The sequence below is a fragment of the Monodelphis domestica genome, chromosome 5 (genome assembly GCF_027887165.1).
Source record: "Monodelphis domestica isolate mMonDom1 chromosome 5, mMonDom1.pri, whole genome shotgun sequence".
Lineage (NCBI taxonomy): Eukaryota > Metazoa > Chordata > Mammalia > Didelphimorphia > Didelphidae > Monodelphis > Monodelphis domestica.
The window spans coordinates 204,106,136-204,132,938 of record NC_077231.1 but is presented as its reverse complement, the minus strand read 5'-3'; the positions used below and the strand labels follow the sequence as shown (position 1 = coordinate 204,132,938).

The 26,803-nt window shown below is 40.2% G+C and overlaps 1 pseudogene; it reads left to right on the top strand.

Moving 5' to 3' along the window:
- The first annotated feature begins 19,081 nt into the window (after positions 1-19,081).
- On the top strand, positions 19,082-20,002 carry LOC100021374 (mitochondrial carrier homolog 1-like; annotated as a pseudogene).
- The last annotated feature ends 6,801 nt before the right edge of the window (positions 20,003-26,803 follow it).

Sequence of the window (26,803 nt, the reverse complement as noted above, 5' to 3'; positions counted from 1 at the left end):
TCTCTTCTGAAATTTATTATCATAAGCAACTGCCTAGAGCAGGAAAATGTTGAAGGAATCATTTTTTTAAACCCTTACTTTCTATCCTAGCAACAACTCTAAGACAGAAGGGCAAGGGATTGGTAAGTGGGGCTAATTGACTTGGCCAGGGCGACGTAGTTAGGAAGTATCTAAGGCCAAATTGAACCCAGGTCCGCTAGACTCCATTTTGGTTGGCTCTTTATCCATTGTGCCACTTAGTTGCCCTGGAATAAGCATTTATTTAGCACTGAAAACATGCTGATCATTGTGCTGAGCCCTTTACAAACATTAGTCTAGTTGATTGACAACTCTGGGAGGTAGGTGCTTCCATTCTTGCAGTTGAGAAAATGAATGCAAATAGAAGCTAAGTGACTTATCCAATATCACACAGGTAGTGATAGAGAACAAATTTTAACTCAGGTCTTCACGACTCCGAAACCAGTGCTCTATTCACTGACCAACCAAGCAGGCTCATTATGCCACTTGCGCAAGATCAAACTGCCACTGTGTAAGAGGTGAGACTCTTCTGGACTCTAAAGCCAGCTTTCTATGCCCTACTCCATGGTTACCTCTAATAAATAAAGGTTAGCTATTGTAGTCTTGTTTTTATTATGATGACTATTCCATGGTCTCCAACTCAATCTATTCATGAATCTATCCCTATTTTTGTCTCATGAATTCTTCCCCAAACTTTATCCTATGTCTCATTTTCCACCCTTTATCTCATCTTTAACATGACAGGGTTGTAATAGATGATCTCAGGTGGGCTTAGAATCAGGAAGACTCATTTTCATTAGTTCAAATCCAGCCGTCACTTCCGGGTAATCATGGCTGCAATCTAGACGCCACACGCTTCCTCTCCCCAGCACCGAACGAAATAGACTACATCAAAGGAGCATAAAATCACCTTTGGAGGAACAAAAGGACTCCCCAGTACCCCACAGAGGCAAAGGTACGTGGGGCTTGAACATTTCCACACTAAAATAAGAAGGAAAAGCTTGCACAGAAAAGTGAACTGAGCCGCCCTTTCCCCACCCCACCTCCCCCACTAAACCAGAGTGAGCTACCTGAGCGCTCACCGGGACAGCGAGTGAATGGGGAGCGTCTCTGTCTGGGGGGGGGCACTCCAGGGTCCTTGGGATCTGGGGACTGCCAGGAAAAAACGTCTCAGGGCGCTTTCACTGGAGAATCCAGCGGAACTGTACTTGGGGCGGGCTGCGCTGAACACCGGGGCGGGCTGCGCTGAACACCAGGGCGGACCACGCGCTGATTATCTGGGCGGAGCTGAACACCTGGGCAGTGTGGCTGTGATCAGGGACCCAGCGCTCTAACAAACCTTGGAGGCTGGGAAGAACTAGTCTGAAGCAACCTAAATTCACAGAAAAACCACACATATAACCCAGATCCCAGACCAAAAAGGAAAGGGGAATAAAACCACCAAAGGGATGGCTCACATGGCCCAAAATCAAGCCTCCAGGAAGAAAGGGAAAAAAGTGACTATTGAAAACTTTTATGGTGGAAGTACCCAAGGAAAAGAGGAGAATGAGGAAGAAATCCAAAAAAATTCAGAACACGCCTCCCAAAATGGAAACTATCAACAAGCTCTGGAAGATCTCAAACTGGAACTTATCCAAAAGATGGAAACCTGGAAAGAAAAATGGGAGAAAGAGATCAGCTGTCTGACAGATAAGAATGCTCAATTGGAAAAAGAACTCGAAGCATCCAATAGAAGGGCAGACAAGGCTGAAAAGCAAAACCAGTCCCTAATGACCAGAATTAAGCACCTCGAAGAAAGTGAGATGATAAAACAGCAAGAATCAATAAAGCAAACCCAAAAAATTAATGAATTAGAAGAAAATATAAAATATCTCACTGAGAAGGTCACAGACCTGGAAAACAGGGGGAGACGAGAAAATCTCCGAATTATCGGTCTCCCAGAAAAACCAGAGGTAAACAACAAATTGGATATTATTCTACAGGAGATTATAAAAGAAAATTGCCCTCGCGTTCTGGAGCAAGGGGACAAAATAGTTCAAATCCAGCCTCTGACACTTACTAGCTATGTGACCCAGCAAGTCACTCAACCCTGTTTGCCTCAGTTTCCTCATCTGCAAATGAGCTAAAAAAGAAAAGGGCAAACCACCCCAGTATCTTCACCAAGAAAACCACAAATGGGGTCACAAAGAGTTGGACACAGTTAAGACAACTAAGCAACAATAAGGTCCCTTCCGACTCAAAATCTTATGAACAAATGCTCCTGGTTGGCAGGATTTCTGCTAACTCCATTGAGTGAGAGATAGTGTTTTGGTTTGTTTGTTCATTTGATTGTTTCCCCTTTTTAAAAGGGGCTAGCCTATTTTTAGCAATACAGTAATCCAAGACTATCCTCAGGGACTTGTGATTAAACACTGTCCACCTCCTGAGAAAGAACTGATGGAGTCTGAATGCAGACCAAAACATTCTATATTTTACTTTATTTCTTACTTTTCTTTTATTTGTTTGAGTTCTCTTTCATGAAATCACTATGGAAAGATGTTTTATACTATTACACATGAAAATCTATATCAGATTGCTTGTCATCTCAGGGAAAGGGAGCAGGAGAAAGGAAGGGTGAGAATTTGGCTGAAACTATTTTTAAAATCTAGATTATGAGGCATCTGGATTATGAGGCATCTAAGTGTCTCAGTGGATTGAGTCAGACCAAGAGATGGGAGGTCCTGGGTTCAAATCTGGCCTCAGATACTTCCTAGCTATGTGACTCTGGGCAAGTCACTCCATTGCATAGCCCTTATTTCTGCCTTGGAACCAGCACAGAGCATTAATTCTAAGATGGAAGGTAAAGATTTTTTTTAAATGAAGGTTAAAAATAACTTTTTATGTAATTAAGATTAAATAAAATATTATAAACAAATAAAAAACCAAAAGGGGCTATTGTGGTGAGGGGTGGGATGGTGTCAAGGTAAGACACACACAAGTGTCATTTGGCATCCTAGGTGATGTAGTAGATAAAGCAATGGATTTAGAGTACCGAAGAGCTGAGTCTGACTCGAACTTCAACCACCTACTTGCTGTGTGACCCCAAGCAATTGGGCAAGTCATCTAACTACTGTCAGATTCTCCATATTATCAATTGGGATAATAATACCACCTACCTCGCAGGGTATATAAAATGCTTCGCAAACCTTCGGGGCTATATAAATGCTAGCTAGTATTCCTCCAGCTCACAGGTCTGTGAGCTCCTGTTTTAAGAAAAGTCAAATGGGCTACCAACAGTCAGAATGAAAAGCAGAAATGATCACTTTGAATACCCTGGAAATTCGAGTTCCCACGTGCTGCTTCGTCACTTCAGGCTGCCCTGACCTCAAGCCTACACATCTTGTGGCCTTGGGAATCTGGCTAGCCACTGGATTGAGAAACAATACTGACCATGAATCCTATTTCTGGAGTTTTTCTCTTTTTCAATTTCTGCCCCTAGTTAGACTCTAGAAAAGGGAAGAACTTGGAGTGAGGCTCATAGAAGAGCCACAAGTGTTGCCATGGAGACCCCTGGAGAGTGGAGACAAGCTTCCTCCTCCTTTGAGGACTAGTCTAGTGGGGAAAGCCCTGCACTTGAACTCTCAAACTGGGTTTGAGTTCTAACTGCCACATACTCTCTATAGTACCTGGATAAGCTATTTTATTTCTCTGGACCTCTGTTAAGAGGATGGGCTGCCACAAAGGGAGCTAAAAGACTGCCTGCCCTTTGATCCAGCCATACCACTACTGGGTTTATACTCCAAAGAGATCATAAGGAAAAAGACTTGTTAAAAATGTTTATAGCCATGCCCTTTGTGGTGGCAAAAGATTGGAAAATGAGGGGATGCCCTTCAATTGGGGAATGGCTGAACAAATTGTGGTGTCTGTTGGTGATGGAATACTATTGTGCTAAAAGGAATAATAAAGTGGAGGAATTCCATGGAGACTGGAATGACCTCCAGGAATTGATGCAGAGTGAGAGGAGCAGAACCAGGAGAACACTGTACACAGAAACTGATACACTGTGGTACAATCAAATGTAATGGACTTCTCTACTAGCAGCAATGCAGTGATCCACGACAATTCTGAGGGACTGATGAGAAAGAATGCTATCCACATCCAGAGAAAGAACTGTGGGAGTAGAAGCACAAAAGAAAAACAACTGCTTGATCACATGGATTGATGGGGATATGATTGGGCATGTAGACTCTATACAAGCAAGTGGAGAAGTGGAAGGATGAGATCAATCTGAAACTGGAGCCTGCTAACTTAGACTCACTTGCCAATAACCAGCCATGTTCCTTCTATCCTAAGGCTAGTTCTAAAATTAAATTCATTATGTCTTCAAGGTAGGAAAGTGGGGGAAGGTCCTCTGAAACAGAAGCCCTGGTGACAAAAGACAGTTGTGGCAGGTCCTTTAAAGATTTAGATTGCAACAGACTCTTGCCCTCTTATCCTTTGCAACTCTTAGTCATGTCCTCCCGAAAATCCTCTACCTAACATACTGTATGACTTCCCTAACATTGCATAATTACTAATAGAATGCACAAGATTCTCAATGGTTATTCCCTACTCTTGATGGGTGACCACCTACCTCCTTTCCTAATGAAACATTGTTTCTCTTACATAATTCTTTACTGATCAACTATTGTAGTTCATTCATGTCCACCATGTACCTTTCCATTGTCATTTGAGTGAATAGCTACTTTAAAGCTTCAGACACTATGGGTACCTCATAACTCATAGTCATACATCATCACCAGAAGGATACTGAATATTAAGAAGATGTGTCTGGGAGACAACTGGAAAAGATGGTGAACTAGGAGGAAACAATATAGCACATCTCTCTCCCACAGTTTCTCCAGCAAAGATGAACTACAAAAGCACCAGACTGAAAAGTGATTGGGAAAACCCAACAGTAAATAGACTGGGTCATTTTTCTATCCAAAATAAGCAAGTAGGAACTGTGGAGCAGGAGTGGGTTGGGAGTTCTATCATGTTGACTTCAGAATTGTATTTCAGATTCAACCAGTGGGTACAGATCAGGGATGAGTCCACAGCTTTATTGAACTGGGAGCATGATCTCGGATTTAAAAGATGGACCTTTACTTAGGGGAGAAGAGTGGGATCATTAAAAGGACTATCTGCTTTCCCAAAGGCAACTCAGCCAACTTTTCTTCTTCTTATTTCTTGTCCCAACTCATTCATCTCTAGTGCCTGTTCAAGATACATGTTCTGATAAGCCAGGTATAGGTTGTTCATCCAATTGCATATCAGAGCATGGATAATAGATAACTCATTAAATAAGAATGTAAAAAGGATTCATCTGCTCAGATAAAGTCAGGGATGATATATTGTAGAATCACAGAATCTTAGGATGTTAGAGTTAGAAAGCAGTGTTAGACACCCAGATTCTTCATTTTATTGAAGAGGAAAATGAGCCCTAGTGAAGTTAGTGACATATCACAGGTCACAGAGATGGCAGAAATGAACTAAAAACCATGTCTCTTGACTCCTTAGCTAGCATATGTTGTATTAGGGCACAGCTGCCTATACCCATAATGAATTATTAAGGGAATCAATTGAAATCTAGGAATGTACAGGGTCCACAGGAACTCCTCTCTTACCCTTAAAGTTGACTGAAACAACAAGGAGCCAGGAAGCTCTCTCCCAGAAGACCATGAGTCTTCTGACCCCCCTTTTAGAGAGAAATATGTCTCTATATCCAAAGAATGTACTCCCTGCCAGTCAGTCAGTCAGCAAGCATTTGTTAAGTGTTTACTTTGTGTCAGGCACTGTGTCAAGTGCTTCAGATACAAAAAGAGGCAAAAAATAATTCTCTGTTCTCAAAGAATTGTCAGTCTAATTAGGAAAATAACATGCAAACTATGCAAAAAAAAAAAACAAGATATGTACAGAACAAATTGGAGACAATCAACAGAGGGAAGACACTGGTAATTACAGGGATTTTGGAAAGTGTGGACTTTAAGCTTGGACTTAAAAGAAGCAGGGAAACCAGGAAATCGAGATGAAGAGGAAATGAATTCCAGGTTTGAGTGACAGCCAGTATAAATGCCCTGGGAAAAAAAACAGATGGAGTGTTGTGCAAGGAACATCAAAAAGGCCAGCCTCACTGATGTGACATATATGTGGAGGTAAATAAGGTGTTTAGGAGAATGGAAGGATAAAAATAAAATTTAATTTAATTTTTTTTTCAAAAAAATAAGACTGAAAAGATAGGAGGGGATCATGTTATGAGAGACATTGAACAACATAGGGACGATTTCATGTTTGATGCTGGAGGTAGTAAACAATCGCTGTAGTTTACTGTCTGGAGCGGGGAGATTGCCATGGCTAAACCTGCAACTTTAAGAAGATCACTTTGAAAGCAGACTAGAGAGAAACTACTTGAGATATGTAGACCAATAATGTAATTGTCCAGGCATGAAATAATAAATATCTTCATCAGTGTGATACTGGGAAAGGAAAGAGTGGAGTACACAAGGAGATATTATTAAGATATCATTGATGCAACATATTGACTATGGAGAGGGGGATAAGAAGGAGATGTTGAAGATGATAAATAAGTATCAAGTCTGAATGACCAGAAGAATGGTGGTACCCTCAACCATGACAGGAGAAAGGATTTGAGAAGAAAGATAATGAATTCAGTTTTGAAAATGTTGAAGTTAAATGTCTAGGGTATAACCAGTTTGAAATGTTCAATAAATAGTTGAAGAGGTGAGACTAGAAATCAGTAGAGAGGTCATGGCTTGACAAATATATCTGAGAATTATATCCATAGAGATGATCATTGATGAGGTCACTAAGTGATATGATATAGAGGGAAAAGAGAAAAAGACCCAGGAGAGAGCTATGAAGGAACCCCATAGTTAGTGGGAATGACCTGGGTGAAAATCCAGTAAAGGAACCTGAGAAGGAACAGACGAGTAGGTAGGAGAAGGACCAGGAGAGAAAAAGATCATGAAAACCATGAATGAAGAAATTATCAAGGAGGAGAGGTTGATTGGTACGGCCAGAAGGATGTAGAATGACAAAAGACTGTATTTTTCATCAGCAGTTCTTGATTTCAATTCCATAGAATATCACACCCCCTTTTTCATTCCCCCTTTGATAGCTTCCTTTTATATGTTCTCTTCATCCATTATACTGTAAGCTCCTTGAGGACAGAGGCTATCTTTCTTTCTCTTATTTGAATATTCAGCACTTAATATAGTGACTGGCACAGAATAGATGCTTATTAACTATTTATGGAATTGAAAGGCAATTAGATTTGATAATTAAGAGATCACTAAATAGTAAGGGTATCTGATCAGACAAATAGGGGCTCTTTAAATCCAGAAAGGCCAAATTAAACTGAACACGTATAATTATATTAACCAAAATCAGACCTAAAGAAGAGACCTTCTTCTTTGCAGAGATAGGTGTTACGAGTTTGGAACATTGTCTTTACTGTCAAAGAAGGTTAACATGTAGGCTAACTTTGCTGAAGTCCTTTTTCCTTTCTTCTTTTCTTCATTATAAGAATGACTTGCTGGGTAGGGGATGGGGAAAGGATACATTCAGAAATTACAATGATGCAAAACGAAAAAAAAATCAATTCTTTTAAATCTAAAGAGGTCTTCTAAATAAAACAGATCTGAACATCTCTAATTTTGAAAAAAATAGCGAAATCCCTAAAGCAGCTGTTAGGGTAACCAGTGCCATGGATCTCTTCTGGTTACTAATAAAAGCTCTCATTCATATAATACTTTACAGATAATAAAATATTTTCTTTGCTACAACTCTATGAGGTGGGTAATGCATTAATATCGCCATTTTACAGATGAGGAAACTGAAACTCAGATTATGATTTGCTCAATTAAGGGCAATTATTAAATGTCAGACTCTGTGCTCAAATCAGAGAATCCTGCTCTATGAACTCTTGTCTACTGAAGCCCTTAATGCTTCCCTATCTACTTTCAAGAACCACAGAGTAAGAGCTATCCCCTATTCTTTGCCCTGCTGCCTGCCCCTCACTAATAGAACCAGAGATACCATTCACCTTTCATCAAATACCCAACCAAGAATCTTTCCTGATACTTGGCTTCACAGTGACCAAACCAATGGGTTCCACCATATTCTGAATGCCTAATTAAGTCTTTGCAAGCACACTGATGACTGAGATTTTGACTATCCAGACAACACTAACCTTTTGAGGCTGGAACCATGAAAACCAACCATAATCTCCTAAAAACCAGCCTTTGGTGAGACTGAGAGCAGTCTGAGCCTGGGCTAGATGAGCCTCACTCATATTTCTCATTACACCACAGAATGAATAAAAGCATCACATAATGGAGAGGCTCTGACGATGATTCAGATATGTCTAAGCCCCTGGGAAAGAGCAGGTATGGCAAACAGATTCACTCCAGTCTTCTCCATCACCGCTAGTTATGACCGTTCATCTCCAGGAGAGGGCTCTATCCCATCTACACTCTCCAGCTGATTTTCTGCCCTTGACATGAAGCATTGAGGGAAGCTTTGGATCCATCTTTGGCATAGTGTCAAACTTCTTTCTCACTGCTGCTGTCATATATCTGTTACCAATTTTTCTTGTCTGGATTCTGAGGCTTTGTTTCTTAGCCTACTGCCTGACCCTTCTTGGTTATGCCATTCACTAGAGAATCCACCTCAGCTCCGGACTGCCTGTGCCCTGGTCTTGGACACCTAGCTCCATAGTGACCAGCAGGCTCCACACCCTGGCTCACTCCGTTTGCCTAATCCCCATCTAATAACTCTTGCTTCGCCTTGGCATTTGCAGCTCTAGCTCTTTGTCCTGATTTTAAATCCTATTTTCTGCCTGTGGTTTAGCACTGAAATAGATGATGAACATGCATGGTCTTATCAAGACTCGGAGTGCATCGCAACAATGTAAAGGAAAAGAATGATAACAATGACAACAAAAATCAAAACTGAATGCAATGAGATTATAGTAACTGAATTTGACCCTCTTAATTCCAGTATTTTCCCTATGTTAATTATGTATATAGCTCGAGACCTATATGTGTCTATGTATATATCTATATCTATATATTTGTGTGCATGTTATCTCCCCAATTGGTTATAAACTTGAGGGCAGGAATTGCCTTTTGTGTCTTTTTGTATCCTTTGCACAGTACCTAGCCCATAATAGATACTTAATAAATGTGTGCTTATTGATTCATTTATAAGGAGCCAAGCTTCTACTTCTTTTATTTAATTTTTTTTATGATGATGAATTTGAAAAACAACAATAAATACAAATATTCCTCTCTACAAAGAACAGAAGAGAACTGCATATAAAACTGTGTATCTCTCTTATGTACTGCTTATGGGTTGGGGAAGTGCCCATATTTCAGATTTAATATGTTAGTCCCAATACTGCCTTGCTTGCCTATGTGCCCTTCAGAACTTTCTTCTGTACTTTTCTGCTTCTTTTTTTAATTATTGAGTAACATTCTTTTCTTTATTTTCTTTCTTATTTTAGTTTCACTATTATAACTTGCCAATTCCCTCTAGTTCTCCACAATCACACACAAAAATTAATAAATAAAAGTTCTCCTTTGTAAATCAGTATAGTCACACAAAATAAATCCACACATTTGGTCATGTTTGAAACTTTATTACTTATTCTAGTTCTCAAGTCCACTGGTACCAAACTCAAACAGAAAACATATATAAGGATCACTACGGGTTATATATTGACTTAGAATCCACATGTTTATATATATATTTTATTTTATTAATATACCAACATATTAAAAATAGATAGAAACTACCTTTTAATCTGGTTCAAGTCACACTCGGAAGCATTATGGGCTACATGTTTGCTACCTCTATGGAAAGGAAAACTTTGTCAAGTTCTGGACTTTCTGCCACTGAGTTGGAACAAACAACAATGGGAATATTAAAGAGAGAATATATTGACAAGACTGGCAGTTGGTGGGGGAAGGGGCAACTCGGACTGGCAATTGGTCTTATGACAAGCACTTCCTTCTTGGCCCTGGAAGTGGAAGGAGCTCTCTTCTTATCTCTGGATAGTGTGCCTCTATTTTCCTGATTTTCCTAACCGTGTGTTCTTCCTGGATTCCTGTGATCGTGTCATCCACAAAAGGACTTAAGGGAAGCAGTTTGAACTGTAAGGCCGGTCTTTAAGGGTGTCAGACTGAAGAGACAGGTCCAACCAGCTCTGAAAGTCAGAACTTTTCTTCTTCTCGCTGTCTACTGCTAAGACTTTTGAAATTAAGAAAGCTAGCACAGATATAGCATAGACAGGAATAACAGAAACCCTCCACCAGCCTGTGAAGCCTGGCCTCAACTCAAAAGCAGAGAGAGACTCAAAAACCACATCTAGGGAACCCCTCTTCCCTCTTCCCTGATACCTCTCCAATCCAAACTTTTTATTAAAATTAATCTTTATTTGAATATTGCAGTCAGATAAGTGGATTAACATTTCAGGGGACATAGAGGGAGCTGAACCTCAGGACATTCAGTCAACTATAAACAGTCCTTATTGGACCCCTGCTGGGCGACCTTGGTCTGGGGAGAGGCTTGTCCCTCAGAAGTGCCCATGCTTACCTGCTGGGATGTATCTGCAACATCAATCTATAGAAAAAGACATCCCCTCAGGCTATCATAAGTAGCCCATTTCTCCGGAACCCCATTTTCAAAAATAGCCTCTCAGCAGGGGGCATCTCTCTCCTTTTACCTCACCGGCAGCCATATTCCCTCTTTCCCTTCAACTCCTCCATTCCCTGCTATAAAACCTTCCGTGTCCCCTGTACATCAATTCACCCATTTTCCCAATAAGTATTATACCTCTCTGACATCTTTGACACATCGGGACATGTTTGACACCTCTACCCTAGTCTATGACCTCTATGCCACAGGAGGAGAAGCATGTCTCATCATTGGACTTCTAAAGTAGTGACTGGCATTGTATTGATCACAGTTCTTAAGTCTTTCAGAATTTTTTCCTTTTCCAGCATTTGAACCATTTTATTAATTGTTCTATTTCTACCCTCATCACTCTGTATAATTTCATACAAGTTGTCCCAGATTCCTACGAATCTGTCCCTTTCATTATTTCTTATCATTTAATAGTGTTCCATCATATTTACATACCATTATTTGTTCAGCAATCCCAAATTGATGGGTATCCACTTTGTTTCCAGTTCCTTGCTACAACTAAAAGAGGTACTGCTATGAATAACTTTAGACATATTGTTCTTTTCTCTTTATCTTTAATCTCTTTGGGATATAAGCAATGCAATGGCATCATTGGTATATACAATTTAGTGATTTGGGGATGTAGTGCAAACAGTTCTAAATTACTTTCCAAAGTAATTGAACCTCTTCACAATTCTATTAACAGTGCATTAGTGTGCCTATTTTCCCACAGCTTTGCCAACATGTCATTTTTCCATTTTTAAATATTTATAAAATTTATGGATGTGAAGTAGAACCTCACATGTTTGTAAAATTTCATCTCTCTTGTTATTAGTGATTTGAAGTATTTTTCATGACTATTGATAATTTGCCTTTATTCTTTTGAAAATTGTTGTTTCATATCCTTTGTCCATTTATCTAGTGAGGATTGACTCTCTTCTAAATTTTTATCAGTTTCTTTATATAAGTTGGATACCAGTCTGTTCTTGGGGACATTTGCTACAGTTAATGATTTCCCCTCTGAGATTCTAATTACTTTGATCCTGTTTGTGCAAAACCTTTTCAATTTTCTATAATCAAAATTGTTCCTTTTATCTCTCATAAGACTCTTTGTCCCATTTGGTTAAGAATTCTTCCTATATCTATAGTTGTGAAAGGTATCTCCTTCCCTTGCCCCTCTCATTTTTTATGCTATGATATTTCATAGCAAGATCTTATATTTGCTTGAATCTTATTGTTGTATATTGTGTGAAATTTTGATCTAACTCATTTCTGTACATTGCTTTCTACCTTCACTGCGGTTTTTGTCAGATCAGTGAGTCCTTACCCCAGTAGGTGCAGTTCTTGGGTTTGTCAAACACTCTATTGTGTTCAGTGCTTCTTGGTTTAGACTACCTAACCTGTTCCATTTCTCTACTTTGTTGCAGAGGTGTTGGACTATGTTTTAAGTATAGAAAACTGTATTTTTAGGGTTTTTTTTGATATGTTGATTAGTTTTCTGGAACTTTATTATAAGAGATGTCTCTTTAGGAAGGGCAAGAGAGAAGAGTACACTGGGAAATGTAGATGGTGTAAAAAACAAGATATCAATAAAATGTACTTTTTTTAAAGAATAAAAGAGTTCAAGAAGAAAAAGAGTGGGAAGGGAACAAGACCAACCCTTCGAGATTTCTCATGGTTATATAATGGGATACTTAAAAGATGTTGAAAAAGTCATCAAAGGCAGAGAGTAACTAGAGCAAAACATTAAATAAAGAAGACCATTGAGGACCAAAGATATAAAGATGGTTGATGTCATAGGAATGGGGAAGATGGAAAAAGATGATGCTTTGATTGCATATTAAAATAAAGATCCATCCTCAATCCTTCACCTCATCCTCAACAATCTTTCCTCTATCTTTGGCCTCAAAGGAAAGGCAGGATGCCTTCTTCCTAACCTGAAAGCTTCATTTCATTCATTGTATTAATTTCTCTAAAATCTCCATTCATTAGTCCTATTTTTTCTCTCTGGTGACAAAGGAACAATAATAATTCATATCTCTCTTTCATGTAGCAACCTGGTGAAGACAGTAATTTGCAAATTGGAAATATGGTTGCTTCTTTATATTATGTACCTAATCTATTCCTAGGTTACTTAGTATCTAATCTATTTTACCTAGATTATAACCTTAATTCTGAGCTAAGTGGCATAGTAAAAAAAAAGTGCTAGACCTGGAGTCAGGCAAAGTTGTGTTCAAATTCAGCCTCAGACACTTAGCAGCTGTGTAACCTTGGACAAGTCACTTATCTTTGTCTACTTCCATTTCCTTAGCTGTGAAATAGAGATAATAATAGAACCTACCTCACAGCATTGATGTATAGATCAAATGAAATGCTATTTAGAAATAGTACTGTCTCTTACATAGAGTAAGTGCTTAATAAATGTTTATCCATTTCTCCTTCCCTTCCCTAGGCTAGGCTTCCTCAGTTCTTTCAATGTACCTTGTTTCAAGGCTTCCTTTTTATATATATCATCTTCTGGATGCTCACCAGTTTATCAACATCTTCCCTAAAATGTGGACCTCCATACTTAGCATAGTATTATAGATATGGTCTAATGTGGGTAGAGTACAACCAAACTAGCACCTCCCTCATGTTGGACACTTGTTACTGTTTAGTCATTTCAGTCATATCCACCTCTTCTTGATCCCACCTGGGATTTTCTTGGCCAATATACTGGAGTAGTTTGCCATTTCCTTCTTAAAATCATTTTACGGATTAGGAAACTAAAGGCAACAGAGTTAAGTAATTAGCCCAAGGTCACTTATTCAATATCTGAGGCTGAATTTGAATTCAGATCTTCCTGATCCCAGGCTGGGGCTCTCTTTCCACTGTGCTACCTAGCTGCCCATTTTGGACACTACTTCTATTAAGAAGGCCGAAGATTACATTGACTTTTCCAGCTGCCACATCACACTGTTGATACAGTTTGAATTTATAAACTAAACTATATATAAACTAAAACATCCAAGCCTTCCCCCTTCCCAGATAAACAGCTACTTCATTATTAATCTTTTTTTAACTAAGTATAATCCTTACTGCTAAAGTTCTAGGTTCTCCAAGAGAAATCTATAACCAAGAATGAATAAGGAGAGGGTTTTTTACCCCTACGATCTGTGTTATCCAGAAAGAGGGTCAGTATCCTCAAAAATTAAGAGAGGATTCTGGTTGGAAGAGATGCCATCAGAATTTAAGAAATCCCAGTATGAAAAAATTTCTCTCTGGAGCCTTAGTTTCTCATCCTTAAAATGAAATGGTTAGACTAGATCCATGTTGGTGATCCTATGGCACATGTGCTAGAAAGAGCTGATCCCCTTCTCTTCTCCATGCCCTTCTGCCCAGCAGCCCAATGAGAAGGCTTCCATTCTCCCCTATCTGGGGTAAGGAGCAAGATTCATATGTAGCATGACGGTTGCAGTTTAGGCACTTGGTTTCTAAAAAGTTTGCCATCACTCACCTAGATGATTCTAAGGCTCCTTTCAGCTATAAATCTATGATCTCATCACCATATGAGATAATTTATTCTAGGCCCATATTTTATCTCCTTGTGAGATGTCTTGGGAATTGGAGCTCCCATAATTTACTTGAGTATTGTTGTTGTTGTTGTTGTGATTGTTGTTGTGTGATTAATTGATTTCTTTAAGACCAGGTCTCCTTTAAGACCAGGCTAGGAGTACAGCAACCATTCACAGGCTTGACCCCCCTGTTGATCAAGAATAGATAATCTCCCTGATTTCCTTCCTGGGCTAGTTTGCCGCCTCCTTAGACACCTTCACTCCTTGAAGCCCATCATATTGGTACCAGAGTCAATGTGGACCTGCACTCAGATGATCATACTGTAGCTTAGAACTAGTGTTTTTAAGAGATACTTCAGCTTTAGTCTCCCCATAGTAGGAGTTACAGGCATGAAGCACCATGCCCAGCTCTATAATTTCTTTGTTGTAGAAATAGTATATTTCTTACTTTTCTCATCCTTAAACCTCCTTCTGGTACACTATGGAAGGCATATTACAAATAGGGAAATTGATGCTGACCTTTTGGAACCTCCAATGGAGAGATTTCCTCAAACTTCTAGATCGGAACTCAAGCCAAAAGACATACCCACAAAATCTCTCAGCTCTTCCATGCAACAAGCATGTTGACGCCAGAAACAACAGCCTGGCCAAGAAATGGAATTTGATCCAAATAGGCTTTATTGATTTTGCCAGCAGGGGTGTCTTACCAAAAGAAACAAGAACTATCTGAAAAATGATACAGGAAGTTTATATAGGTTTCAGAGTGAGGAACAGGATAGGGGGGGGTCTCTGTTCCTGGGGCTCATGGCTGATCTGGAACAATAATCTTTTTACTCAGTTTTAGGGTTAGGAGTTCCTGCATAACAAGAGGTAGGGGCTGTTTCTCAGAACAGGTTACACAAGAGGATACCATGGTATGTCCTTTTTGGGGTTACTAGCATTGCAAGTGCTAGTGTTTGCCTCCACAGACATCTCCTACCCAAGGTTTACAGAAAGGAGAGTCCACTTCTCTTTTCTCTGTTTTCCTACCCCAAGTCTAATAGCTCAACCTCCTTGGATCCCTAAAACAACCTTGTCCCCCATGATGAGTCAGCCTCCATATGCCTTGAGAAACTCACCCAGCATTATTCTGATGCATTTGGCCCATTTCTGGACAAAGCCAAAAAGACAAACTCATTCTGGATTAATGAATACCCTCCACTAATTACAACATAAAAGAATGGGCACCTCTCACCTAATTGCCTTTGCCAGCATACATACGGCCTGGCCAGAGCACAGTCTGCCAGTTGGCTGGCCAGACCTGGAGAGAGGAAGCCTGAGCTGCTCTCCTGGCTCTAGAAGGCCAGCTCCCTGTGGGTACTTTTATCCATGTGGGTCCAGAAAGCTAGCACATGCTATGAGGATCTAGCAGACTGACCCTGCATTCTATCAAGGCTCATTCCACAAGCTCACATCCCTCCCAGAATCTCAGTGTACTCCACCCTCCTGCTCTCTCTGCCTTCACATGCCTCCAAACTCCCCGACCTCTGGGAAAACAATCCTCCCCATTCCTTGAATGAAGAACCACAAGTACACAGACCAAAAAGAACCACTCTAAGGAAACATGGGTTTAGATTATGTGGAATCTCAGAAGTTTTTTTGCCCCTACAATAATTTTTATTCCCTACAATATCTAATAGTGGGAGGCATAGATCAGTAATAAAAGAATAATTAGAAGCAGGTAGATAGTACAATGAATCGATCATAGGACCTAGAGTCAGGGAGTCTTGAGTTCAAATCTAGCCTCAGATACTTAAGAGATATGTGTCCCAGGACAAGTTTCTTAATCTTTCTATGTCTTGTTTACTCATTTGCAAAATGAGGTTAATAATTGCCCTTTCCTCCTGGGGGTATCATGAAAATCACATTTCATATTGGCAAAGTGACATAAATGCTCTTATTCTATGAGCTCTAGCTATTGGGATTGATGACAATGATGGCTCATATTTGTAGACCTCTTTATAGTTTATAGACCACTTCTGCATTTACTGAGGTTGTTTCACAGAACAACCAAGGGACGTAAGTGTGACAAGGCATTAATTATTCCTGACTCAGAAAGGTTAAATCATTTATAATAGCTATCACTTATGTGCAAAGTACTTTACAAACTCTGCTACAGTTTTCCCCAATGGGCTTTCCAGATATCCTATTTGATACTCACAACAACACTAGAAGGTAAGGACTATTATTAGCCCCCTTTTACAGATGAGAACACTGAGGCTGAGAGGTTACATGATTTACCCTCTGGTAGGATTTGAATTCAGGTGTCCCCAATTCCAAGTCCATGGCTCTATTCACTGTCCCACCTAGCTATCCATGGCCAGGGTCACACAGCTAGTACTAAGCTGATGCTAAAACCTAGATCTCCCAGCACTGTCATGAGGACCAAAAGCACTAAAAAAATGTATATGTCTATGCTAGCTGGTATTCTGACTCTTCGTCCACCACTGGCTCCATCCTACCTCTCAGTAAGTACTAATTGAACTGAAGTGATCTTTAAGAGCTCATATTTGGCATTTTTGTGCCTTAGATCTACTGTCTGGAGTGGGCTGAGGAAAGAGGGCTCAAAGAGCATGGATGAGCAGTACCTGAGTTTTTGTTCCCTTCCTTTCACAGGGTGTCCTCATGTTCTAAATACTGCCTATGGGGTTCCTAGGGAGAGAAAACCAGCGAGCCTGCCTAATTCTGAGGATTCACAGGAGTCTCCAGCTTCTGGTGATGCTGAGAGAACACGAGTCTTAGTGACAGAAAAGCCCTGAGCTTGAATCCTGATTCTGACAGTGAGCCAGTCACTTATCCTATCAGAGCCTTAGTTTCTATAGCTCTGAAGTGAGGATGAGACTTTCGTGACCTCTCACAATGAGCTATTGGGAGCAAAGTTGCTTTGTAGACCATAACTCATTATAGAAATGTGGGTTCATACTATTGCCATGGAAGAATACAAAGATCAAAAGGTTCCTACAGGAGGAAAAGGTCTTCACATAGCCCATGGGAGACAGTGGAAGGACTTTCCCCTCCCTCTGTAAAGTCTAGGAATCCAAAAGAACCCTGCAAGGTGGTATTCTTTATCTTTGCCAACAGAGGGATTTGTGAAGGAGAAGTGAGACCTTGGGGATCTGTAAAATGGTACAAAAGGGTGAGAAGGTGGAAAACACTAAAGGCCAAGAGGGAGGAATGGGGTTAAAGGCAGGGAAAGAGATAAAGAAAGACAAGGGAGGTGGGGATTAGAAGGAAAGAGGAAGGATAGAGAAGGAAAGGGCACCTGGCAAAGAGGGAGGGAAGGAAGGGAAGGAGGAGGAAGATGCAAAGTGTTTCTCCCTTCTCACTACTGATTTTTGCTGCAAGCCCCCTTACAAGAGGTGACCCTGGGCCCATAGGGAGGTGCCACACCCTGCATGCTAAAATGTACATAAGAGTTTTCTGAGGCAACAGTGCCCCTCTGTGGCCTCAGAGCAGAGGTCTTCTTAGGTCCCCATTCAAGTAACATCTCCTGATTTCGTTCCTGGGCTCTTTTCCAATATCTCCCATAGCCTCTCCCTACTAAGTCACTTTTTCAATTCCAAAAGACATTTTTCTTATGGATTTCTCACATCTCTGCCCCCATTTACCCCATCCACTCAGATGTCACCAAGGTCTCCCTTTCCCAAGAGTATATACCTTAAGAACTCCTTGGTCTTTCCATCTGGGGAGTTATTGCAACCTAAGACAGTTCAGTCTTCCTGTCTGCTCTGCAGCAGAACCCTTCCATGTATATTGGCTCTCCTAATTATAAGTTCTTTGAAAGTAGGGATTGTCTCACCTTTTCTCTTTGTATTCCTAGCATGCAGTATTTACTACATTTTTTCCATTTAAGAGAAATCAGCTTCATTGGTATTCCTGTTTTATATGTGGGATACTCAGGCATAGCAAGGCTGTGCTGAACTCACCTGAAAGGCAAAAAGAACCCAGAAATTCCTTCCCCCAGCACTGATTCTTGGAACTGAAGGAAAATCTCTCTAACACCTGGGAGAATAAATGAGCTTCTACTTTCTAACTCTGAGACTTGGGGATAGTTTCTATGGGGATGAGAAATTAAAGTTAAGGGAAATGCTCTCTGTCTTCATTTCTCTCCAATTCAAGCCCAGAGCTGGTCCTCATATATTCTGCTTTCAGTCAGTCAGAACCTGACACCAACTTTGTAACATGCCTTTGGACCAGGGCTCTAAATAGAGAGGGTAGACGGTGGAGAGAGACAAAGAATTTTCTATTATTCCCTAAAATAAAAGGTGGTGCAGGATGGCTATGAGCCACTGTATCCCAAGACTAGTTTTTGCCTTGGGGAGGATCCTTAAGGGGAGAGGTTTTTTGGACCACAAGTCTCCTGGGTACAGCATCCCATTAGGAGAAATTACCTGGCCTCTATCCAAGGGTCTGAGAAATGAAGATCTGTCTTTCCCTCTACTCTCCCAGTAAAAGCAGCTAGGTGATGCCTAGATAGAGCCTGGGAATAGATTCAGAGAGATCTGAGTTCAAATTTGACCACAGACGCATACTAGCCATGTAACCCAGCGCTCTACCTACTCACCTCAGTCTCCTCATCTATAAAATGAGGATAATAGCACATACCTCCCAGGGTTGTTGTGAGGATCAAATGGGACTTGTTTATCACAATGTCTGATACACTTGTAGGTGTTATATAAATTATTGCTACTTAACCTCTACAAATCAAATGAGGCTACAGCTGGGGGCACTGAACTAAGAACCCCATGGGAGCTGGGACCTGCAATGCCTCAGCCTTCTTCCTGGGATATGAAGGCAAAGGCCATGGAAGCTTTAGGAACCATGGACAGTGCAGAGGCCACAGAGGTATTATTATTCTTGGTGCTGGGGGCCTGAATGACAACACTAAGCTTATGTCTAGGGCTCTCTCCACTTTATCCCAGGACAGTGTGAAAAAGGTCTTTCCTTTAGAGGAGGTAGAACATGTATCCATCCAACAAGGACAACGTGAAGACATCACTGCAGAAAGTGTTCAAAGAGACTTCCCATGAGACAGTGATGCAGTGTGTGTCCAGGGTGGTCTCTCGCCCCCTGAACATCAGCTCAATGTACTATATGATCCAATTCAAAGGTCAAGAAGCCCAACCCCAGCTAGGTTTTAAATATGCTCTACTCAGTGGTGTGCTGAGCCCTATTGGGAAGATTTTAAAAAAAGGACTGCTAGGGTTCTTTGTGGTCTTGATACCTCACATCTTGGGAACTATGGTTTTCCTGTGGGATTATAATCTCCTGACTCACTTTATCAATGCCTCCCTGGTAGAGGACAGTTTCAGCCAAGCATTGACAGTTCAGAGTGACCCTAAGTAATGAGGATTGCACTGAGCATGCTGACCTACCCTTTTCTAACGGTTTGTGAACTTGTGCCTATGAACAACTGTGGGTTGCTTGTGGGCCTCTGTCCCTATTTCCCTGTGTTCAAATCCTGGATTTATTGTTGGTGATATCTGAACATGCAGGATTGGCTTTTACTGGGGATCAAGTCTGCTTTCCCACTAAATCTCATCAGTGTCAGGCTTTTCCATTTATTAAATCAGAATAATGTGGCTACAATAATAAACACACCATCTCTGCCCAGCCTAAGTGGTGGCCTGATCATTGGACTGCCTTATAAGATAATAATTATATAATATAATGGGATTTGGATGTTTAAAAAAAGATCAAATATAATAATAAAAAGTTCTGGATGTATAATAAGCACTTAATAACTTGTTTTCTTCCTTTCCCAATTATTATTAAATTGGGTTTCAAAAATGAATAGGGATGCTTGAACTTCCTAGCAGTCTAGGAATATCAGGAAGCTAACCCTCATTAGACCATAAGACAGGCTATAAATAAAGTTTAGCACTAACCCACCTGTCCAGGACAGGAGGCAAGGAGCAGGAGATCAGAGTGGGAATAAGAGGTAAAATATCCATGATTTCTTGCTGTGTGTGTGTATCTGTCAAATGACTGTCAAATTCTTTACCTAGAATGATTCTTTTCTCTCCATCCAAAGAAGTTGTATGCTCAAGAATGAAATTGAGTGACATAATGGATCCTGGAAGCAAGGACAGTTCCAAAAGGTCTCATTTTACCCTAAGAGTAGTAAATAGAGAGTTAGCTTCAGAAACAGGAAAGTCTAGGTTCTAGTATTGCCTCTGAACCACACTGGATGCTGTGTGATATCAGTGTTGTAAGAAACTCTCTAAGACAATGAGTTGTACCTACCTGCCCCAAGTCCTATCCTCTCACTGTGCTCCCCAATTCTATTTTTTCACCACCTCCAAAGTTCTAAAGCTTCTCTGAATCCCTCTTCCTCTCATTGTTCAACTAGTTCCCTAGCATTTAACTGTTCTAATAACCTGTTATCTTATTGTCCACTTCCCACAATTGTCTCATTGTTTTAGTATAGTGGAAACAGGGATCTGGATTAAAATGCTGATTCTGCTACTAGATCCCTGCATGTTCTTAGTCAAGTCTCCAGGGCCTTGGTTTCCTCATCTACATAATGAAGAGGTTGGACCACATGACCTCCATAGTCCCTTTCAGCCCCAATTTAATAACTTATCATCCATTAATGGCACTCCATCTCCTGACTGGGTATTTTCATTGGTCATTCCTATAGTCTTCATTGCCATTTCCTGCCTTACCTGGCTTCCTTTGAGGTCAATTAAAATCTCACCTTTTACACTAATTCTCCCCATCTCCCCCTTAATTCTAGAACCTTTCCTCTGTTTCCTACATAGATGTTTGATTATGTCTCCCCCATTAGAATGTGAGCTCCTTGAGAGCAGGGACTATCTTTTACCTTTTTTTTTTTGTAATCCCAGTGCCTGGCAAAATAATTGGCACATAGTAGGCATGTAATAAGTGTTTATTGACTGACTGATTTTACTTTTCATTGCCCTTCCCCCATACCCTATTTCCTCACTGATTCCCAGGGCCCTGAGCCTTTGCCCTGTCACTCTTCAATGCTTGACTCCAGGGCCTGACAACCAAAGTTCCTCTGTGGGAAGTTGCACCTGCTCTTATACTCCATGCTGTAGCCCAGAGCACATTCGCTTGCAGTGCCATTCACATGAGCCTCCCTTGCAAAAAAATTCACATCATGCCAGGAAACTCTGATGCATTTAAGTGTTTGCTGGTGCATCAGGCAAGTATGCATCTCTAGGAAATTTAAGAATCTAAAGAGAAAACTCAGCTCAAAGAACTCCAAAGGGATGTGTTTAACATTGCAGCCCACTTTCTCCCCACTGGGGCTCAGGAGCAACTGTCAAGGTGCCTATACTCCCACCCTATTCTACAGGACTCTGCTCCTCTCCTTCCTTAGTTTCCTAGGGATATGATTGAAGGGGAGACTAATAATGAGCTGAAGGAAAAAAGAAAACAAGAAAGAAGATCAGTGAAGCATCTGAAAGAAAACACATGGAAAAGACAAAAAACCAAGCCCAGAAGGAAACATACAAGCTACACAGCTTTGAAAGGAACATAGTGACTTTATAATATACTTTAAAGAAAAATGAGATATATGTAATAGATGCATTCATTAGTTCACATCTTTTTATTCTTTTGGGTATATGGAAATATTTTTTAACTTTAACGTTTAAATGTAGATTTGATCATGCCAAGTCTTCTCCTTTTCTTTAGAATGTAAGCTTCTTGAGAGTAGGGGTTGTTTCATTCACTGTATTTGTATCCTGAGGTCCTAGAATTGTATCTGGTGCAAGGGAAGTGCTCAACAAATATTTGTTCATTGACTGATTGGCTTTCCCTTCCTCCACATTCACTACCCTACCCTCTCCTCTCAATCGCATTGAGAGGTCCCACAGCCAGCAAAAAGGCTCATCTCCGGCACCTCATCTCATTGCTTCAGACAGAAATAAGACCACTTCCTTGCCTTAGAAAAATCATTTGTACCCTACCTACTTCTCCACTTCTGCTGAATCCCTTTGTGCTCTGATTTGAGATGAAAAAGACTTTTCTCCTCATATCACTAGATGATTTTCACTAGCCTGGACATTTCCTGAGAGAGAGGGATGCAGCTAAATGAGGGCTGGATTTAGAGTCCAAAGATCTGAATTTGAATCCCATCTCTACCATCCACCCATGCCTAGGCATCCCTCCTCACTTCTACCTCTTATGATCTCTTCTCTTTTAAACTCAGCTCAAATATTACCTTCTACATGAAGCTTTTCCTCATCTGCCACCCCACCACCAAGTCCCAGCAGCTTCTCTCCTAACAGTAGGTACCTAGTATTCATTTTGCATACATTCTGTACATATTTAGTTAGGCACACGTTATATCCTTCAGCAGGGTGCAAGTTCCTCAAGGCCAAGAATTGTTTCATTTTTGTCTTTATATCCCCAACTCTAAGCACAGTACTTGCCACTTTTTGTTCAGTCATTTTGTAGTCATGTCTGACTCTGTGGCCCCATTTGGGGTTTTCTTGGCAAAAAATACTGGAGTAGTTTGCCATTTCCTTCTCCAGCTCATTTTATAGATGAGGAAACTGAGACATACAGAGTTAAATGACTTGCCCAGGGTCACACAGCTAGTAACTGTCTGAGGCCTGATTTAAACTAAGGAAAACAAGTGTTCCTGACTCCAGGTCCACCATCTCTATCCCTTGCACAAGCAACAGCAACTTATCACTTAGTAGTTGCTTAATAAAATTTTGTCTATTGATTTCTAGAATTGCATTTGGATGTTAAATGCCATGTGGGTAGGTAGCTTGATGTCCTAATAGATAGAGTCATGGTCTTGAAGTCTATCAGACCTAAATTCAACCCTGCTTTGGATGCTTCCTACCTGTGTGATGCTGGGCAAATCACTTAACTTGTGTTAGCCTCAGTTTCCTCATATGTAAAATAGTGATGCTAATAGTCTTTACCTCACAGGCAAATGAGTCCACATATGTACAGTGCTTTACAAGTCTTAAAGTGTTATGTAAATGCTAGTTATTATTATTTTTTAAAGGGGGGTGGAGAATTGAGACTATCAATCATTCACACCCTAGTGATATTTAATTTTTTTTCTCCTAACTGAAACCAACCAATAAAGGAATAATACTTTTGTATTGAGGCGATGAGAAAGTAATGTGGGGAGGACAGGTATAGGCAGAGTGCTTAATTATGGAGGCAGGAGAAAGCGGGGAAGAGACAGAATATTCCCTAGTTCCAGTGTATTCTGAGTGCTGTTAGAATCTGTGGGAGGGAATCATTATTATCACTTTTATTTCCAAAGCTAATGGAAATAAAGATTTAAATAAATGTTTATGCATAGAACAGAAGTTTCAGCATAGGATAATAGGATTTAGAGCTAGAAGCAACCTTAGAAACCATCTTGTCCAACCCCCTCATTTTAAAGATGAGGAAACTGAGACCTAGGCAGGTGAAGTACCTTGATCAAGGCTACACATGTAATATGACACAGGGCAAGGATCTGAACTTAGATCTTCTGATTCCCAACACTGTTCTTTCCACTATACCACACTGCCCTGAAGAAGTTGGCCAATGGAAGCTCTCTAATATCTAACACCAGACTTATAGAATTCTGGCACACTTGTGAATTCCAAAGCAGTTTCATTTACTAATAGCCATAATTAAGGCAGAAGCTCTATTAAGCAAACAATTAGCTTTTAGAATAGAAATGTAAATCAATTTTGTGGATTATCCACAGCAAAACATTAATTCTCCCTGCTACTCAGCATTCTTCTAGGCTAGCCCCCTTCACCCTCAGTTGGTATATGCCCACGAGGGAAGATAATAATTAATATAAGCTTTAAAAGGGGATCCCTCTGCTGGGAAAGGGGGGTAGGAAGATATCAGACCATACACTTGTCATAGAGGTGAACAAACCTGAGTAATGTGAGATTGGAAGAAATACATCTGGGGCTAGATGGCTGCAGTGTAGAAGGAACTTAATGACTCTTCCTACTACCAATAACAACAAAGTGTCTCAAAAGGACAAAAATCAAAATCAGGCAAGGAAGGAGATTCTACCGTAGGGAATAGCCTTGAAGGTAGGCAGGATTTGGGCATTTCCACTCTATTAGGGGATAAAATTACACCTAGCAAAGCACAAGCTGATCACCCTTCCCCCACACCACCTCCTGCTCCAGGACAATCTCTAAATTCTTGGGAGCTGGCTGAGGGCACCACAGTCTTATTCCTGAGGACAAAGCCTTGGCAGCAAGACTTGGGACCCACAGAGTGAGGAGCCTGGGGGCTGAAATAGCAGAGACTGGCTACCCACAGCAGAGACTCAAAAAAGGGCCTCAGGGCAAAAACCACTCTGTAGCTCCCTAGAAGCCTGAGAAGGGAAGATAAAACTAACACAGCAATGGCCACCAATACTCAAGAACTACAATCCACAAGTACTAAAAAAAAGTAAAATACAACAGAGAAAGTCTCTGACATTAGATAACTTCTATGGAAAAAAAGGAGCAGAGTACAGAGGCAACAGTGAAGAGTGACAAACAAGCAAACACATCCAAACTTTCAAAAAAAATGGAATTTGGTCATAAGCTCTGAAAAAACTCAAATGGAGTTTAAGAATCAAGAAAGAAAGATGGAAGAGCAATGGGAAGAAAAGTGAGAGGAATAAATGCAACCAATTCAAAAGGAAAATAACAGTTTAAAAGATAGAATCTACCTCTTGGAAAAAGAGGCATAGAAATCACATGAAATATAAGCAAGTTGGAGACCAGGACTGACCTGATGGAAGCCATTAAAAGCAGGTTAGACCAAACCAAAAAGGAAAATCAAAATATCATAGCTTAAAACCAGTCTTTAAAGACTAGAATTGGGCAATTAGGAGTTAATTATCTCACAAGAAAACAAGAATTAATAAAGCAAAGTCAAAAGAATGACAAAATAGAAGGAAACATGAAATATTTCATTGAGAAGATGATGGATCTGGAAAACTAGTCCAGGAAAGACAATTTGAGAATCATTGATCTACCTGAAAAACTAGAAAAAAAATAGATGCTTTGACGTTGTATAACAAGAAATTATCCAAGAAAATTGCCCTGATATTCTTGAACAAGGAGGCAAAATAGACATTGAAAGAGGCCATTGATCACCCTCTACATTAAATCCTCAAACAACAACCCCCAGGAATGTAATTGACAAATTCAGTAGCTTCCAAGTCAAGGAGAAAATATTGCAAGAAGCCAGAAAGAAACAATTCAGATATCAAGAAGCTTCAGTCAGGATTACACAGGATCTGGCAGCTTCCATGCTAAAGGACCACAAGACTTGGAATATGATATCGAGAAAGGCAAGAGAATTGGGTCTATAACAAAGGATCAACTACCCATCAAAACTCACTATATACTTCCAGGGGAAAGTATGGGCATTTTAAAAAATAGAAGATTGCCAAGTATCTGTGAAGAAAAGACCAGAACTAAACAGAAAATTTGATAACAAATACAAAATTCAAGACAAATATGAAAAGGTAAACATGAAAGATAGGGGGAAAATTTTAAGGACTTCATTAGGGTAAAGTTGTTTATATTCCTATGTGGGAAAAAAATGATATTTTTAACTCTCAAAAACTGTTTTCACAATCATAGTAATTAGAAGAATTATTCATAGGTAGAGGTTGGGGTACTAAGTAGTTTAAGATGATATTTTTAAAAAGGGGTGGGAGATAGAAGACAGCACCAAGAGAAACTTAAAGGAAGAAGAAAAATGGGATAAATTATAGCACGCAAAGAAGTGCATGGGAGAGGGAGGGGAAGAATACTATTATAAGAAGGAGAGAAAGAGAGTCCTAAGAGGTAATACTTAAACTTTACTCTCAGTGGAATCAATTCTGAGAGGGAAGAGCATCTAGATCCATTGGGGTACAGAATTGTATCTTACCCTTCAGGGAAATTGAGAGGGGAAAACCAAGGGAGAGAGTGGGATGGGGGATACTAAAAGGGAGGGGAAAAGAAGGGGGAGGGAATTTAAAAGATCTAAAGAAAAATAAAAGGGGAATAAAAAGGGAGGGATGGGAAGGGAAGTAAAATAAGGGTGAGGATGAGGAGGACTAATTAAAAGCAAAACACTGGTGTAGAAGGAAATAGCAAAAGAAGAAAGGGCAGAACTAAAAGAGGAAATCAAGATGATGGGTAATACACAGGTGGCAATCATAACTCTGAATGTGAATGGGATAAAATCACACATAAATAGAAGCAAATATCAGAGTGGATTAGAAACTAAAATACTACCATATATTGTCCATAAGAGACACACATGAGGCAGGTAGTGTAATATTTATTGGGGGAAATGGGTGGGAATTGATTGAATAGGGGATACAGAAGGTTTTATAGCAGGGAATGGAGGAGTTGAAGGGAGAGTAGGAATATGGCTGCTGGTGAGGTAACAGGAGAGAGATGCACCCTGCTGAGAGGCTATTTTGAAAAAATTGAATTCCCAAGAAATGGGCTACTTATGATAGC